Source organism: Sapajus apella, unplaced genomic scaffold (assembly GCF_009761245.1).
Source record: "Sapajus apella isolate SASKATOON/1434 unplaced genomic scaffold, GSC_monkey_1.0 scaffold66, whole genome shotgun sequence".
In the NCBI taxonomy this organism is placed as follows: domain Eukaryota; kingdom Metazoa; phylum Chordata; class Mammalia; order Primates; family Cebidae; genus Sapajus; species Sapajus apella.
The window spans coordinates 10,481,091-10,500,705 of NW_022437006.1; positions in this window are offsets into that span (position 1 = coordinate 10,481,091).

The window sequence follows — 19,615 nt, forward strand, 5'->3', positions numbered from 1 at the left end:
AAAGAATCTATTTCCAGCTTCAAAATCGTAGAAAAAACAAGTAGGAGAATTCAATAGTGTGATTAAGAGTTGCCTAAACAGCGTGCTAAAAGTCAACTTTTTTATTCCTTAGGCTTGATATTCACGACACATTTCCTTAAATGTCAGCATTTTAGTTCAATTTATTTTTTCCATTTATAGTTTATTTTTCTTTTCAACTGCAAAGTAATACATATCCATTCTCATTATATAAAAATGGATAATATAAAGTATGTATAATAGAAAACACCATAGTACTAACCCTCCATCTCCCCCGTCTTTCTGCCAATTCCACCTGGGAACTCTTTATAGTTTGGGGAATACCTTCCAATGCTTTTCTCTGAATTTGCAAGTAATTCTATTTCTAAAATGTGACTGCATTTTGCGAAGAGAATACTGTATACCCTCGTTCCACTTTCGTGAGAAAGACCCTGCAGGTGGAAAAAAGAGTGGAAGATAAGAGCAAATTCATATTGCATTAAATAAAATCTCCTCAGGTCACTTTTGTTTCTGGGATTAGCTTGAGTATTCTCATTGTCTGCATTGTCTGCCTATGGGCTGAATTGTGTCTCTCCAAAATTCATGTGTTGAACCCCTAACCCGCAATGAAACTGAATTTGAAGACAGAGCCGATAAAGTAATGATTAAGGTTAAATGAGGTTATAAGGGTGGGGCCCTGATATGAGTGCTTGAGCTCTCTCACGCCCTCTCCTGCGCAAAGGTCATGTGAGCACACAGCATAAAGGCAGCTGCCCACAAGCCAGGAAGAGAGGCATCATCAGAAATCGACCATACTGGCTTCCTGATCTCAGACTTTCAGCCTCCAGAATAATGAGAAATAAATTTCTGTTGGTTTAGCCACCCAGTCTATGATATTTTGTTATGGTGGTCCAAGCTGACAAATATTTTTTTCTCCTTGATGGCTGTGCATTTGGAGGGAGCCTCTGTGAGCCTGACTTTCCTCTAGGAGCACATTGGTTGGAAAGTAACACCCACCAGCTGAGTGTACTTCAGCCAAATGTGGACCAGATAGGGTGTGAAAGGCAGAAGGAGAGGACTGTTCCCAAAGGTAAAACCCCAAGACTGAGAGGCAAGCTTTGGAGAAATTAACACTTTAAGACGAATCGACAACATAAATCTTATGACAAATTTCAAAATTAAAAAACCCTAACAGAAATAAAATGTATCATTTGGATAATGTTTTAACTCTTCTAAGTGCTTTTCTGTCTTCTCATTCGATCCTGAGATTAACCTTTGAAGTTGGAGTTTATAATTATTGTTTATCTCAGCTTGTCAGATGAAGAAACCAAGAGCCCATAAAAAAGAAACAGCTGATGGTTTCCATCAAAGAGAACTCCCATTTTATAGAGACTATTGCCAAGATGACAGGAATCGTCTTTTTTCTCAATTTGTTATGAGAGCCAGTGCATCATTCCAGAACCAAATGGCCCCAGTCAATTCTAATAATCATATCTTAACATGTTAAGAAGAAAAAAAATTCTGTACCCAAGTCCCCTGTTGGCTCAATCCCACTGGGAAAGAGCCCAGGAGTCCCTGAAGCCAAGGAGGAAAATGGCGCCCCCCACTCCAGCAAGGATGCAGTGGGTAGAGCAGGATACATCCAGACCATATAGTTGAAATCTGAATTTGTCATGGGACATCCTCGTAGTTTCTGTTATTTTTTTGAGATTATTCAATTTAAAACAACTTACAAAGACATTTCTATAGACAATTAAAATTCAATTCCCTACTTTAAAAAGTGTCGTATGGAACAAAAATATGTACGACACATAATATCTCATTTAGTTATACAGGAACTACAATTAATTTCCAGGTGAGGCAAATTTGTTACTCTGTTACTTTTAAGACAAAAAACAAAATGGATCATTTTAATGAATGGTGTGAGTAAAGTAGCATACTTGATTTTTATAAATATTCACTTGTATTCAATAATCTTTTATATTTTATTCAATTGTCATTTTCTATGTAAGCTCATCTTTTATTTGTCATCAATTTGCAAACTGTTCTTGTATTTTTGCTTATAGAACAGCTAAGTTTTATTTATTCTAGAATTTTAGTGTTTTCCAATGTATTTGTTTCCATTTTTGTTCATGTTATTTCACTTTTATTTTTCTTTGGATAGTTTTTTCTTTTATTGGTTGTTTCCCTCACATGAAGTTTAATGCATGTTTAATTTAATTTTTGTTTTCTTTTCATTCCTAATGGCCAAGAAATATTTCTAATGTGTATGCTCTGTTTTTTTTTTAATATACAGATTTGATGGTGTATAATATTTCTAAAAAAAAGAAAAAAAGAAACCTAACAGAAATAAAAAGTGGCATTTGGATAATGTTTTCATTCTTCTAAGTGCTTTTCTGTTTTCTTATTCAATCCTCAGATTAACCTTTGAAGTTAGAATTTATAACGGTTATTTATCTCAGCTTGTCAGATGAAAAAAAAACAAGAAACTAATAAGATAATTAAATGACTTGTTTAAGTTTTAACAACTAATTTGCAACAGAGTAAATCTTATGAAAATTTCAAAATTAAAATACTGTAATAATAATGCAGAAAGTCTATTTTGGGAAGGCCGGCGAAAATTATAATGGAAATATTTTTTTTATCTAAAGGGGCCCTTATTAATTTGCAAGGCTTTGCTATGGTTACCCACATGATACAAACTCCCACATGTCCCTCTCCACTCGGATTTCTCCTGTGAGCTCCAGGCTCATATATCCAGTGCTTATTTGAAGGTCCTCTTGTATTCCTCGTAGGCATCGTAAATGGAATGCAGAGTCACCCAGGACTGAAGAAGAGTCCCCTTGCTGTTACATTTCCCCTGATTCTTCTGACCCCAACCCTGGACATGGTCATCATGGCTCATAGACATGAGTCACTGAGTGTATAGGTGTGGATCTCAGGGATTTGAGATTGAGTTCTAAGCTTGTTTATAGATTTGATTTCATAATGGTGATTTGCGTTTATTTCAGTGCTTGAGTCAGAAGGTTTACCTGACATCCTGAAGACGAAGGTCTTCTCTGTGGAGAACTATCTAGCACATGTGACAGCTCTGAGAGTGTTTTTAAGAACAGGTTGATGTGTATGCTCTGTTTTTTTTTTTTTTTTAATATACAGATTTGATGGTGTATAATCAGCCATAGTCTTTTGATCTTTGGATCTTTTGCTGAATTCCTAATTAAGCTTGTAATCTGCATTAATGGCAACAGAAGGGTAAACTGACTAGGAGGATTATTACACACTGGTTTGTGTTGCCAAGGGAGGCGGCACAATCCATTATCCTGATGGTTTTGGCATGATCCTTCCTGGCACCTCAGAGGTGGGCCCTGTGATGTTATATACACTCTTGTACCTGCTTATTAATCTGGGTGTTTTGGGATGAACATAAAGTAAAACATGCAGGGGACCATTAATACATTGTAAGGGGAGGTAAGGTGGTAAATCGTATCTCAGCTTCCCATCCATAGTGACTCATTGGGAACATTTCCTTCCAGTGTTTTGGTTCCATAAGCAAATGAATCAAATTATAGTCTCAGAAAGATTTCTACCCATCAGCAAAATATTTATTAATTTTTTTGCCTGTTCCAAATTACAAATTACCTTTATTATTCTTGTTACTATTCAAATAGAACACCATACCATACATTCAGTTTCTCTGCTTGATCCAATTTCTGTGAAAATTTAACAAAGATAATCAAACAGACTAAGCATAAGAACTTTTGTGAAATTCCACATGGTATTTATTTGGATTGATATGTGATCTTTGGTAGGTCTGTACCTATTTTGGAGGAAGCCATTACTTTTTATATATGGAATGTCCAACTTCAGAGTCTCATTTGCCTGTGAATTGAGAGTTCAATAGACTCATGGGAGACTTGGGTTCTGACTTTGGCTGCTTTGTTACTTTCATGCATCTCTGATATTCTTACTTCTAGTAAAGACAACCTCTCACTTAGAGTCACCAATCAGCAGCAAAGATTGAATTTCTTCTTTCCCAAAGACAGTAAGAACAAACAGTTCCTAAATTCCCACCAAGCATTGAGCTCACCCTGGAGACATAGAGGCAAACAGTCATGATTGTGCAAAATCAGTTGCAACAAGGTTATCTTGATGGTGGCAAGGGAGACAGAATGAGAGGAAACAGAGGATTTGCACATAATTGATATTTTCAGTTAGATTAAAAAAATACATTTGAAGTTTGGGATTCAGCATCCCAAATCTAGAAAAAGGGACCAGGAAGGCACCTGCCTGCTTTATGAAGATCATTGGTAGATTGTTACCATGGAGTCCCTGGGGGGATCAGCAGGAGGGGAAGCCACACAAAAACAGAAAAGAGAAAAAATACCCCCAAAGTATGTATATAATTGCAGTTTTACCCTTAAAAATTTTTTCTATATATGCAGAGAAGGTATGTTTTAAAAAAGATTAACGATTGTTAGAGCCAGAAGTGACTTTAGGAATGCTTGGATTTAGAAATTCTCTAACTTCAGTATACATCAGAATCTCTTGGGAGTTTGTAAAAATAAATACCAATGCACAGATCCTACCCTGATGGCTAAGACCTGCTTCCCTAGGTAACTCTAAAATATACTGAGGTTTGAAAACCACTTATCGGTCCAGTTTTTATTTTACAGAGAAGAAAACTGGTATCCAGAGGAGTTAGCACACTCACCCACAGTCATTTCAATTCCCTACCTAGTTTAATCTCTTTTGGCTGTGTGCCCAGACAAGAAAAAAATGCATCCACCTGGGGAAGTGTCCAGAGATAAATTTTTTTTTTCTGTCTTATGATAGTAAAGAAAGGAAATGTACAAGCAAATTGGGGAAAGAAATTACTACGTGTGTATTTGTGAGTATAGTTACTAGATACATAGTTATATATTGCAGTCAGGGAGCATAGATTCAGGTTGCCCTGACTATACACACCTATAGATATCTTTTATAGCTATAACATTTTGTGATATTTTCTATTTTCTTCTCTTTGCCTACAATTAAAAAAAAATTATTTTTTGAACTATCCACACCAGGGATCATAGGGTGTTAGGCACAGTTAACTGAATTTCACCATCACCTCTAATATAGATAAGTAGGCCAGGCTTACTGTTTTAGACAAGGAAACAAAGAGAAGTGTCATACTTACCACAGTAAGATATTAATAATTTATTAGATTTTTAATGGAAATGGAAAGTTCCTGACACTCAGGTTAGTGCTGGGTGCTGGGTGCTGGGCCTGCAGCGTCAGTTTTCACAAAAGATCTAGAGTCCAAGGTACCAAATTTTATCAAAATAAGTTTGGGTTTAAGTTCACCAACCAGCCTGTAGCCTACTTGTTCTTTCTGGCAATGATTAACACTAGTGTTTAATGCACGTTCTAAAGTATGTTCTTTAAACTCTCTTACCAAACAGAACTTCCTTTTTATGTAATGAGTCAGCTCTCTGGGTATTTGTGGCCTGGGGAATTGTCTCTCCAGTGGTGGAGATATGGAGCCCAGCTGTCAGGGTAAACAGCCACTTCCTAATGTAATTGCTCAGAAATGCTGGAGGAGAAAATGTAAGAAAAGAAATTGCTCTGTCTTATAAACCGTCAACTGTGTTTTACAACAGTGTACGAGCACTCCAAATCATTCATTAACTTGAGTAACAATGGTTGGATTTCACTGTTAGGTTTACTTGGTAGTGACATTAATCGTTCTCTTCTACATAATGTGCCAGATTTCTTTGATGACAGTCCACCAAAGGCCAAAATATGGTTTTAAGAGGAAGTTTTAAGCAGACTCAAACTTATCACAGAGGCCATTTCAGCTTTCTCTCTTCTTGAGTGGGTCCAGAGGAAATACTTCTCAAGTTTGACTCAGGACCATTTAAGAACTTTTTATTTTAATTTTTCTATTGATATCCTTACAAATTATTTTTTAAAATAGCAGTTAATTAAGATGGGAACTAAGCCAGAATCACATAATCATGGCCTGCAAAGAAGCTCCTACATTCATACATTAGTGACTCAAATTGTTCCATTCCTCTCCGCGGGAGCAATGGTGTTATTGCCACTGCATGTGTGCTTTCTGTGCCCACAAGAATGTTAAGCTCCAGCTTTCATCCAGAATTCATCTTTATTTATTTATTTTTTCTTTTTTGAGACGCTGTCTGGCTCTATTGCCCAGGCTGGAGTGCAATGGCTCAATTTCGGCTCACTGCACCCTCCACCTCCTGGGTTTGAGCAACTCTCCTACCTCGGCCTCCCAAGTAGCTGGGACTACAGACATTTGCCAACACGCCCAGCTGATTGTATTTTTAGGAGAGACGGGGTTTCACCATGTTGGCCAGGCTCTCCTCGAATTCCTGGCCTCAGGTGATCCGCCTTCCCCGGCTTCCAAAGTATTGGGGTTACAGAGGTGTGCCACACCACACACAGCCCAGAATTCATATTTAGACAAAAACTTCCAAAACAATTCAAAATCAGTTGAATCAGGTGAATTCAACTGATCATTGATCAGCCTTCCCACAGTTTTATACTGTTAAGTTAATTTTATGTGTATGTGAGTTGGTGGTATTGTCATTTAGTTTGCTGTATATTGATATTTTTAACTTGTTAGCATCTGTTAAAAAATTCAAAATGTCCACATAGAATATGTTGAATAGCAAATATCCTTCTTTCTTTCATTTTCCAGCCATCTTTTCCTTTCCCAATCACTGTTACTGGTTTCTTATATATATTAATAGGGGTATGTTGGATATTTACAATCATATGCATACATAAGTATATGGGCATATATTTTTTAATACAGGTGATCATATACTCTATACACTGTTCTGAACCATGCTGTTTTTCCCTTAGCCATATCCTGGAGATCCTCCCTTCTCAGTATTTAATAATACTGTCTTAATCTTCCGCTATGGGACATCTTGGTTATTTTCAGTCTTTTGCTATTACAAATATGCACTTTCATTTGTGAGAATATATTTATGGGATAAATACCCAGAATTCAATTTCTGGTTCCATCAATTTGCGTTCTTTAAATTTTAGTGATTATTGTCAAATTGCAAAAGGATCATAAATCCATATTTCCACCAGCAAAGCAAGAATGTGCCTTTTTCTTTAAATACTTGCCAACACAATGTTCTTAAATACTTTGATCTGCTTAAATTCACATTTTTAAAATTATGAATAGTATAGTGCTTCTTTATTATCTAAGTAATTTGTTTTTTCCTTTTCTGTGGACCATTCCAATCCTTTGCCTTTATTGGTCTTTTCTCATTGCTTTATATATATTATTATTTCTTATTTGTTTATATATATTATTTTTTCTTATTGGTTTATAAGAGCTCTTTATTCAGGAAATAAATTAGTCCTTAGTTTCTCATGTAAGGTACAATTTCTTTTGATCTTGCCTATGGTATTTTGAGATATACAGAAACTTTTTTTACGTAGTCAAATGCATTCAATCTTTGATATTATACCTTCTGAATTTTATGGAAAAATTTAGAAAGGCATTTTCCACTTTTTTGAGGTTATAAAAAAATTCTTCCATTTTTTTCCCTTCCTGGTACTCCTATTGCTTTATTTTTCTATTTTACATATTGGGGTTACAGGAAAGGGGTCCCTATCCAGACCCCATGAGAGGGTTCTTGGATCTCATGTGAGAGTGAATTCAGGGCGAGTCCACCGTGCAAAGCAAAAGCAAGTTTATTAAGAGAGTAAAGGAGCCGGGCGCGGTGGCTCATGCCTGTAATCCCAGCACTTTGGGAGGCCGAGGCGGGTGGATCACGAGGTCAAGAGATCGAGACCATCCTGGTCAACATGGTGAAACCCCGTCTCTACTAAAAAACTACAAAAAATTAGCTGGGCATGGTGGCGCGTGCCTGTAATCCCAGCTACTCAGGAGGCTGAGGCAGGAGAATTGCCTGAACCCGGGAGGCGGAGGTTGTGGTGAGCCGAGATCGCGCCATTGCACTCCAGCCTGGGTAACAAGAGCGAAACTCCGTCTCAAAAAAAAAAAAAAGAGAGTAAAGGAATAAAAGATTGCCTACACCATAGACAGAGAAGCCCTGAGGGCTACTGGTTGCCCATTTTTATGGTTATTTCTTGATGATATGCTAAACAAGGGGTAGATTATTCATGCCTCCCCTTTTTGGACTATATAGGGCAAATTTCTGACATTGCCATGACATTTGTGAATTGTCATGGCACAGGTGAGAGTGTAAGCAGTGAGGACGACCAGAGGTAACTCTCGTGACCATCTTGGTTTTGGTGAGTTTTGGTGGGCTTCTTTACCACAACCTGTTTTGTCAGCAGGATCTTTATGATCTGTATCTTGAGCTGACCTTTCAGCTCATCCTGTGATTTAGAAAACCTTAACTGCCCGGGAATGCAGCCCAGTAGTTTTCAGTCTTATTTTATCCAGCTCCTATTCAAGATGGAGTTGCTCTGGCTCACATGTCTCTGACATTGGTGAATCTGGAATTTTGGGGGTATGTGGAGTAAGGCAAGGATCCAGCATTTCCCACCAGATGGTTGTGAGGGCCTTCAGCATATCTACTGATCTTTCTGTTTTGGTCAGCCCTGGGCTAGGCAGGGTGTGGCTGCAGAGCAGATGTGACCCTGCCTTGTAGAGCTACACTGGATTCTGGAGGGCGCATTCCATTGCCAATGTGTCTGCAATAAAGGCACTGAGGAGCTCTCAGAGATGTTAAGAGCCTTATGGGAAGAGGAAAATATTGACTCATTGGAAGGGAGTAGGGGTGTGTGGCTATGAGCATGGTGGTATGGAGCAGTCAAGCATTTCAGATAAAGAAAAATAATAACTTGCTTTTACCATTGGGAATGAAATTCATGTTAATGTTTTGTATCCCTATTACCTCACTACACAGTGATAGAGGGCATTTAAAAAACTGATTTAGGACAACTCTGAACAGGTTTTTGAGGGCTTATGTTTAACTTCAAATAAATCTTGTAATACTAATATCGTCTTATGCACCTATAAATACAAGATTGGGAAATTCCAACAAATGCATAAGGCTCAAATGAGGATGCCGAAAGGCTACAACTTTGCTTTAGATTTTATGCACTTGAGGGTCTGATAAGTCTCAAAAGTGGCCATATTTTTATATTTTTCTTTTAGTCTGTGCTGGATGTTTTGTTTCTTTCAGCTTTAAGTGTTTACAGGAGGGATGAAGTCAGGTTCTTATTACTGAAGTCCTGATGTGTTAAACAGCTCAATTAGAGTAAGAGATTTTCCATTCATTTCCATGACATTTGCCAACTGGTGTCACTAAAAGTTCATAGGCTCCACCTTCAAGTGGACCCTCTGTGCTGCCTCATAATCTACTTATCCTGGTCTGCTCCCTCCTCTTCTCACCTGACTGGAATACATATCTATCAACATTTTGTATTTCCACTCCTGCGGTGCACTGCAATGGAGAGAAGTTTTGGCTTACTGATTTTGGAAAACTAGGAACAGGTTTCTGAGGGTTTATGCTCATCCAAATGTAAATACAACCTTGGTTTGTTTTTTTTTAAATGGAGGCAATTCCACACATTTTCTTATCTCTCTTCATTCAGAGCACAAGTTCTCTTTCTGTGTCTTAGAGAAAAAAGAGGCCATCAGAGAGGAGCTATGGCAACATTTTGCTATAGAGACTTGCAGTTGGTCTCTGGGCATTTACCTTTTCTCCCTTTCCTCCTCATTAAACAAGAGAGCATTCCTTGCTTTATTCAAGGCCAATTGCCCCACCTCTTACCTGGATTTTGTCACCTCTCATCTTCTCAAGAACTCTGCTCTTTTAACTATCCACTCTCAGTATGCCAACATTTACGTCAACATATAGTCACACTCAGAACATCCTATGAGTAAATAAATAAGCAGAAACCCTGCCTTGAATGTGGCTTCTTCCCTCTGATTCATAGCCAATCTTCCTGGCGGTTGTCTATATTCATCTCCCCTTTACTGTCAGTCTTCGGCGTTCTATAAGTTCACCGAAATGATTCTTGCCAACGTCTTTAATAACGTTCAGTCTTTATTTTCCTTGAAGTTTAGATTGTTTCACAACTGGGACCTCTCCCTCCTTCCTGATGTGCTCCTCTTCCTTCCCAAGACGCCTCTCTGGCTGCTTCTCTAGTGTCTTTAAGACTCTTCCTCTTTTGCCCATCTTTCAACACCGGGCTTCTTTGGGGTTCCATCTGAGCTTCTCATTTCTTCTGAGATTATGTGAGCCAGCCATGTCCAGTGCTTCAAGAACAACCCATCTGTGATTAAGGGTCTTGAATTTAGACCCAGCCACATTTGGATTTTACTCTCAATTCCTATTCATTTTTTGGTTTTTTTTTTTTTTTTTTTGAGAGGGAGTTTTTCTCTTGTTACTCAGGCTGGAGTGCAATGGCGCAATCTCGGCTCACTGCAACCTCCGCCTTCTGGGTTCAGGCAATTCTCCTGCCTCAGCCTCCCGAGTAGCTGGGATTACAGGCACACGCCACCATGCCCAGCTGAATTTTTGTATTTTTAGTAGAGACGGGGTTTCACCATGTTGACCAGGATGGTCTCGATCTTTTGACCTCGTGATCCACCCGCCTCGGCCTCCCAAAGTGCTGGGATTACAGGCGTGAGCCACCGCGCCCGGCCTCAATTCCTATTCTTATATGTTTTGTTATCTGGGCAAGTCACTTAACCCTTATAGTCTTAGTTTTCTCATCTTTAAAATTGGTACAACAATTTCTACCTCACAAGGCTGTAACTGGGGGTAGATTTTATTAAATCAAATAAATTTTATAAAATCACTTCATTTATTTATTGATTCAGCGAAAACATTGGAACCCATATTACAGGTACAGTTACTTTTTTTTTTTTTTTTACTGTGACATATAACAAATAATACAATTTATAATGCAACCTAGGACACACATGCACAATAGAATTTTCATTAAGAAACTCCTGGCCAGGTGTGGTTGCTCATGCCTATAATCCCAGCACTTTGGGAAGCTGAGGCAGCAGATCACCTGAGGTCAGGAGTTCGAAACCAGCCTGGCCAACTTGGGAAACCCCATCACTACCAAAAATATAAAAATTAGCTGGGCATGGTGGTGGGCACGCGTAATCCCAGCTATTCGGGAGGCTGAGGCAGGAGAATTGCTTGAACCTGGAGCTGGAGGTTGCAGCGAGCAGAGATCATGCCACTGCACTCTCCGGCCTGGGTGACAGTGAGACTCTGTCAAAAAATAATAATAAAAAATAATAGTTCCTACTTTCCTTATGTTAATGTGATATATTTTGTTATTTTCTCTTCTATTTCATTAAAACTTATACTGGCCACAATCCACTAAATTTCCCAATCAGCTAATGAACCATGGCCTACAGATTAGAAAACATTCTTGTAGACACTGGGAATATAGAAGTGTCTCACATGGAACTTGCTTTCTAGAGTCAAGCAATCCATTAGAACTTCCTGCAATAATAGAAAAATTTTATATCTATGTTGCCTAATGTCGTAGCCAGTAGCCACATGCGACTATTCAGTCTTTGAAATGTGGCTAGTACAATTGAAGAAACAGAATTTTAAAATTTCATTTAATTCTGTTTACTTTAAATTCACAAAGCCACAGGTGGCTAGTGAATACAGTATTGAAGAGCGCAGTTCTAGAGGGTGAGTGATAAGAAAGAAGTAAATAAATAAAAGAACAAGATAATTTCTGACAATAGGACAGGGTGATTGAGGGCGCTTTTGGGAAGAGTTCAGGTTGGATGGTCAAAGAAGATCTCTCTGTAATGTCTGCATTGACATCTGAATGACAGGAAGCCAGGCAATTGGCTATCTCAGAGAATAAATAGTATTCCCAGTAGAAAGAACAACAGATAAAAAGGCCCAGAGGTAGAAATGAGCTTAGTATATTTGAGGAACAGAAGTCCTGTGTGCTAGATCATTGGGGCATGTACTAAAGGAATTAAATACTAAAAGAAGGTAGCTGTGATGGTGATTACAAAAAGTATTTGGGTCTGTATTAGTCCATTCTTACGCTGCTATAAAGAAATACCTGAGACTGGCCAGGCACGGTGGCACATGCCTATAATCTCAGCACTTTGGGAGGCCAGTGTAGGTGGATCACTTGAAGCCAGGAGTTTGAGACCAACCTGGCCAACATGGCAAAACCCCATCTCTACTAAAAATACAAAAAATTATACTGGCGAGGTGGTGGGGGTCTGTAGTCCTAGCTATGTGGGAGGATGAGGCATGAGAGTCACTTGAACCCAGGCAGTAGAGGCTGCAGTGAGCCAAGATTGCACCACTGCATTCCAGTCTGGGTGATAGAGTGAGACTCTGCCTCAAAAAATATATAAAAAATAAATACCCAAGATGGGGTAATTTATAAAGGAAAGAGGTTTAATTGACTCACAATTCCATAGGGCTGGGGAGGCCTCAGGAAACTAAAAATCAGGGCAGAAGGGGAAGCAGACATATCCTTCATATGGTGTCAGGAGAGAAAAGTGCTGAGCAAAGAGGGAAAATCCTCTTATAAAACCATCAGATCTTGTGCAGACTCACTCACTATCACAAGACCAGCAGCATGGGGGTAGGTGCCCCCATGATTCAATTTCCTCCCTCTGAGCACCTCCCATGACATGAGGGGATTATGGGAACTACAATTCAGGATGGGATTTGGGTGGGGACACAGCTGAACCATATCATTCGGCCTGATTTAATCACCTTATTGCTGAATATCCCATCTGAGAGCTCTGTGGGCATTTTAAACTCAGCTTATCCTATATTGAACATTCAAGGTTGTTTCTCTTCTGTACTTCCTATCTCAGTGAGTGGCACTACCATTCAACCTGATATTCATTTTCCATCCCTTTCTCTCCCTCAGTCTATCTTCCTATCAATTGCCAAATCCCATCATTGTCTCTTCTAGATATCTGTAGAATATGTCCTCTGGTCTACATCCTTGAAGGATATCTCTTTAATTCATAGACTCATAGTGATTTCTTTGCCTAATCTATTTTTTTATACTGCAACTAGTTACTATAAATAGAGTTACCAAAAATAGAGTTACCATAAATACAACCAATCCGCTCTTTGGCTTAAATCTTACCATGTTCCAGATGGTTCTCTGATTAAACTAAAAACTCTTTAACAAGAACTTACAAAAACTCTTTTTTTTTTTTTTACTAGCCTTTTGTGCCTTGCTCAAACCTAATTTCTGCAATTTAAGAATGCCTTGCTCTCTATTCTTCAGGCATCTGCAAATAATATTTCTTCTGCATAGGATTTTCTTTACTCCATCCTCCCCAGCCTTTTGGATGGCTTCCTTGATCCATAACTTAAGCATCACTTCTACCGAGAAGCCTTCCTGACTCCCTGGGCCATGTTTGATGCCCCATCCAGATGTTCTCAGTGCATTCTGGACTCTTCCCATGATAGCACTTATAATGCCACACCATAATTGCCTATTTAAAATATGTCGACTGCACAAAGATAGGGATCAGTTTACCATGTTCATTTTTGTATCTCTAGCTTCTAATACAAAACCTGGTATCAAGCAGATGCCCAATTAATATTTGCTGGATGAATTAAAAAGAAATAGCTTGGATTCAGGTATTATTGATAATTATTATTAGCTACTGGTTCATATGAATAGATGGTGTTCATTGAGTATGCTTAGCGTTTTATTCTATCTCTTTCATCCCTACAACAACCAACTAAAGACAGGTACTATTATCCTTACATTAGAAATTAAAATCTGAAGCTTGAGAGTTTAGAATAACTTGCCTAAAGTTATGCAACAGCTAAGCAACAAAGTCAAAATAACCTGGGCCACCTAAGTGAAGCACTCATTCTTTTAAATTCTATACCAGGTATGATGAGCTTTCTGGATCTCTTTGCTCTCATAGAAGGTAGGTAATTAAAGAGCGATGTTGCTTAAGTCAGAGTTATCCTGAGCTGAGCCATTATCTGTTGTTTACCTACAAAGCCAGCTTTCATTTGCTGGGCCTGAAGTAGAGCTTGCGACTAAGATATTTTCTTCAGTTTCTTTGTGTATATGTCAAAAAGCTTTTCTAAGAGTAAGCCTCCGAGGAGATGCTGACTGAATGCTCCAGCAGTGTGCCCCTGTGTACCAAGGGGACACTGATTGTGTCCACAGAGAGAGGGAAGCCAGGAGTCTGGAAATCACAGTGTTGATCATGCTCTGGCAGAAGGCATTTTGCATTTTCTTTGTGATTACTAATCCATTTGGGGAGTGGCTTTGTTTTTCATAATATTTCAGGAACTACCACAGTGAATTGTGATCCTGGGATTTACATTATCATTGTAGCTCAGTGGAAATTTTGATAGACTATTGTTTCAGGACCTTTTGGAGATTCATAGTCTAGTGATTTGATGTGACTTTAGGGATTTTGATTATGGCATTTTGGCCTGTGTCAGTCATCTTTATGATGGGTTGAAAAGTTAAATAGAATGTCGTCCTCTTGTAAAACTCTAGACATATGCCAGATTTCATCTCACTTGTTCTTCACTGCATCTGTCTTGGGCAAGAGAATGACAATTGTTCATTCTTTTACAGTGAGAAGAACAATGGAGGCCAGAGAGGTTAATTGGCTTACCTCAGTGGGACATCCAGATTACAGTAGCTCAACATCATGGGCTTATGTTTCTGAGTCAGACTGTTTCATCTTACTGGAGGTGAAATGTACACTTTATATTTAAGGGTCTACAATTATTCCAGATATTTTCATTCATTCATTCATTCATTCATTCAATGACTATGGAGAGACTAATCTATGCCAGGTACTGGGAATAGAGTAGGAAATAAGACAGGCAAGCTGTTAAGGAACTGATATTCTTATTGAACAGAGGGAACAGACAACATCATGTAAACATATTTAAATTTTTCATTTCAAATAGTAATGTCATATAGATAAAATAAAAACAGAATAACAAGATATAGTGTGCCTGGGATAGATGAAGAAACAATTACCAAAAAGCTTCCATGAGATGGTACCATGTGAGCTAATAGCAAAAGGATGAAAAAAGCCAACCTTGAGAAACCTGGGGGAGACCACATCAGGCAGAGAGGACAGTACATGCAAAGGCCCTGAGGGTAGAATGAGACCAGCATGGTCAAGGGCCAAGGAATAGAAATGGCAGACCTTATAGATCGTGGTTCAGAGGGATACTTTAGAGGATTTTAGGCAGAGGAGTGATGGGAAGTTCCTCTTTGTTATGACAAGATCTCCTCAATTGCCATGCAGAGGTGGACCAAAGGAGGCAAAGTATGAAACAATGAGAACAGGAAGAGATTTTTGTAGTGGTTCAATGGGAAATCATTATTTTTTGAGTACTTACTAAGATATTGCAAGTGCTTTCCACACATGTTTTTTATTTAATGCTTGCCAAATTCTATAATGTAATTATCTTATTTTTTTAGATAAATAAATAGAAAGTTCAGAAGTTTAAATATCTTATACAAGGCCACTTATTCTAAATGGCAGAACCAGGATTTAATTTCAAAGTCTGTACTGTTAAATGTTCTTTTCTAGCCCTGACATATCTTAGTGGTCTGCTGGGCCATTCCTCATGGATGTCCCTTCAGACACTTTAAACCTATTATATCCAAAATCAAACTCATTGTCTTCTTCCCTAAACCAACATTTCTTCCTGGTTCCTCAACTATATTAATGGCATCACTCAGACTCAGTAATCCAGGTTAGAAACTCTAATGTCTTCTTAACTGTGTCTTTACACTGTGCTTTTCTTCATTACTCTGCATCAAATTTGTTGCATCATTTTATCCATGTAAACTCTATTGTCTATCCCATTTCTATTCCTACCATCATTGCTTTGATTTGGGTCAGTTCAACTATTTTGATAGCCTTTATTCGTTCCCCAATTCTGATCTCTGTCCTCTGAAATCTATATTCATCTTGCCTCTAGGTTGAGTTCTTATCCTAAACCCAGGTTACATTATCCTCTTCCTTTTCAAAGTCATTCCCCATCGGTCCCCATTGCTCTCAGAATGAAGTTCACTCTTTTTAGCATGGCAGTCAATTTACTGATATTGGGTAGTTCATTTGTTGCTCAGAATATTGCTTATTATCATAGCTTTGACTTACTTGTTTTTGTCGCTGGTATCTCTGACCGCTTACAAGCAGTCATGAGAAGAGGAAGGTTAGGAACATGCAGTCCAGCAATTCCTGATTGAGCTGTTTAGATGTCCAGCATAAACTGTGCTAACCAATGGATGAGACACAGTGTTCAAAGGCCGATAGGTATTTCCATAGCCTGCTGGTAGAGCTTGTTGACCTAACAGCTCTGGGAAGCCACTCAGCTGGATACATTTTTGTTGGATTGGATTGCATAGAAGGTATACAAGGAAAGACCTGAGCTTCATGGCACACGAGAAGGAAAAGGCAGCCAAATCTTATGGATAGGAGTCTTTTGATTTAAGAAGTAAATGGAAATTTAAGACAGCAGGAAATGCCTATTCCCTGTGAGATTTATCCTAACTCTATATTCAGTTTTGTTTACGGGCAACAGGTCCCTGTGGGGCTAAGTACTGAATAGAGGGCTAAGAAACAGGGGAACTGTATAGTTATTTTCTGAGTTGAATTTGCAGACCTATAATTTAGGGATTTAATTCTGGTTGTTAGAAACCAGCCAGCATTCTCTATCTTTAAGCACTAGTACTCGCCAGGCAAATATAAGGTGAAGTCTTTTCTGGCCTAGTTCCACTAAAGATTCATCAAATGTATGGTGGTTTTTTTTTCTTTTTTTCAAAGATGTTCTCTGGTCTACCAGATAATCAGAAAGAAAATTTAATAATAAGTTATTTTGTTCTACCATTTCTCATTATAGAAATAAACATTTTTAGGCTGTTGTCAGTGATGCCAAAGGAGATAAATTATTTTCTGCCAGTTTTAGGAGCTGTCTTAGAAGTTGTTCCCTTTTTTTATTTCACAGAATAAATAATAGTTTTTAAAGATAAGGCAAAAAGCTCCATATTTTCCATATTCAATTTTAAGGTGGAGTATAATTTTTTTAATGTCTGTAGTATATGTATAGAATTATAATTTTAAGCATAATATACATGTTCAGCTGGCAATCTTATATTGTACAAATAATACTATAACAACAATAAAAGCAGTCAAGGAAGAAAAAAAGAAGAAAAAAGTCTCTTATCTTGCCAGTCTAAAAATCAGCTGTTTTAATGTTTCCTTCCAGTTACTGTCATTAGGTTATCTAATTTTCACATAGTTACAATCTTAGCATAGACATGAGACTTTACAGTCTGTTTTTGCATCTAATGTTACATACACCTTTTTTTCCTCCATAGCCACTTCACACTTTTAAGCACTAATGTGCTTTTGTAATAAAATTGCTGGACAATAATGGATTTCTTCAAAAAGGGTCACTAAGTTCTCGAAATGAAAGGTTTTCCTTGCTATTCTCAACATTATCATATTGTGGATAATCACGCTTTACTGTTTCAACTAAAGACAACAGTCTGCCAGGGGTCAAACAGAACTCCTAAGATAAACTAGGACACAAAGGGCCAAATCATCTGTGAATGCTAACACTTCAATTTTCCTTACCTGTTCTAAAAAGAGTACAAAGCTCATTAGATTTTACTCTTATGGCATTGAAGCTACTACCTAATTTAATGACAAGTAAAGTAAATGCATCTCGGTCTTTGGTTTGCTACATTTACTAGGTACTCAATAAAAGAAAGGCCATTGATAACATTAGCACAGATTCTAATGACAATGCAGAACATACTGTGCATTCAGTGTTCCCAAAGCTCCCAAGCTGTTCCACCAAGGGAAAGACCCTTTGTCATTAGAGGCAAAGGGAAGGTTTTTCCTTTTTTTAAAAGACAGGGTCATGCTCTGTCACCCAGGCTGGAGTCCAGTGGCATGATCATGGCTTACTGCAGCCTTGAACTCCTGGGCTCCAGGGATCCTCCCACCTCAGCCTCCTGAATAGCTAGGACTACAAGTGTGTGCTAGTAGTCCTAGCTATTAGTATATGCCCGGCTAATTTTTAACTTTTTTATTTATTTTGTAGAGATAGGGGTGTGAAAGGAAATTAAATCTTGGGAAACTAAACTCATTAAGTCCAAGGGAAAAGCCAAGCTGGGAACTGGATTATGTAAACCTGCTTCCCCCTTTTTGGTTCCTAAATAAGATGGCTACAAGATGAAAAGCCACATACCTCTGCCATATTTTGCCCACAAGGAAATTCCTAATGAGCTTCAAAATCTTTTAAGGTGTTTCTGTTAAAATTTCACAATTTCACCATGGCAACGTAAATTGTTAGCTTATCCTTACCAGTGCAGTCATCCCTCTGCCCTCCAGACAGAAAGGCATATCTGATTTTTTCTCTGCCCCATTTGTTTATATCACCTTACATTAAAAAATGCAGATTCACTGAGCCAAAGACATGAACAACATTTTTCCCTATCCGCCTCTTACATGAAAATTGTGTACTTCTCAATGTCCCACCCTTTCCCCTTTAAATCTGGAGCTGTCAAAATTATCTTCAGAGAAAGGCATAGACCTGTCTCCCGGGTGTGTATTCTTAACCTTCTAAAATGATTGAGACTTGGCTTGTCATTTTTCCTGAATCACATTGGTTTCACTGTGTTGCTCAAGCTGGTCTCAAACTCCTGGGCTCAAGTTATCCTCCCGCCTCAGCCTTTCAAAGTGCCATGATTACAGGTGTGAGCCACTGCACGTGGCCAGATGTTAATCAAAGGGTTTACATGCTGTAAAAGCAATGTATAAAGAATTATAGGGAACTTTTATTTGCTTTTCCTTATATTTGTTGAGAACTGTGTAGGAATTTCCCATAGATTTGGTATTTGCCCATTAGCAGACACCAAGAGAAGTAGTCAGAAAACATTCCCTAAAACAAAATGTGAGCCGACTCAGTGGTCTTCTTTGGAAGAGACATGGGGGGAGGGAGAAGCAGGGATGCAGACTATGGGGTTTGACTCATGAACTTCATGTGTCACAGTTAATAGAAGACCAGGGAAGGTCATATCCAGGCACGGGACCTGGTGAGGCATGTGTGTATGTGTCTACAACACAGAAAATTAAGATGAGCCAAAGAGAGCAAGTGATGGGGCTCTCTCACTGTTTCTCACTTGGCATATGAGATGACCTTCAGGAGCTTCTGTTCTGTATGTTTCATTTACTAGGCCAAAGTGTCCTAGGGTTTAATGTGCTAATATTCATAAGTTTTGTTAATTATGGCATTATCATCCCTGCTGTCATTATCTTCATCAGCCTCAACTGGGGAAGACCAAATGTCCTTGGCCAACAAGGCCTGCATGAATACAAATTTTACCTCAGACTCATCTAGTTTCAAAAAAATAAATATTGCTAATAATGATTTATGTGCATTGATAGATGAGATGACAAACTGCTAATCAGGCCCCGACTAAAGCAAGGATGCACTGGCCAAATGACCAAATACTGGGCTGTTGCTTACAGGACAAGTTGAATACACTGACTCCTGCTGTAACCACAGCTGGGCTATTGTGGTTTGCTCATTCATTCATTTCTTCATTGAGGAAGTATTGGTAGAGTGTCTGC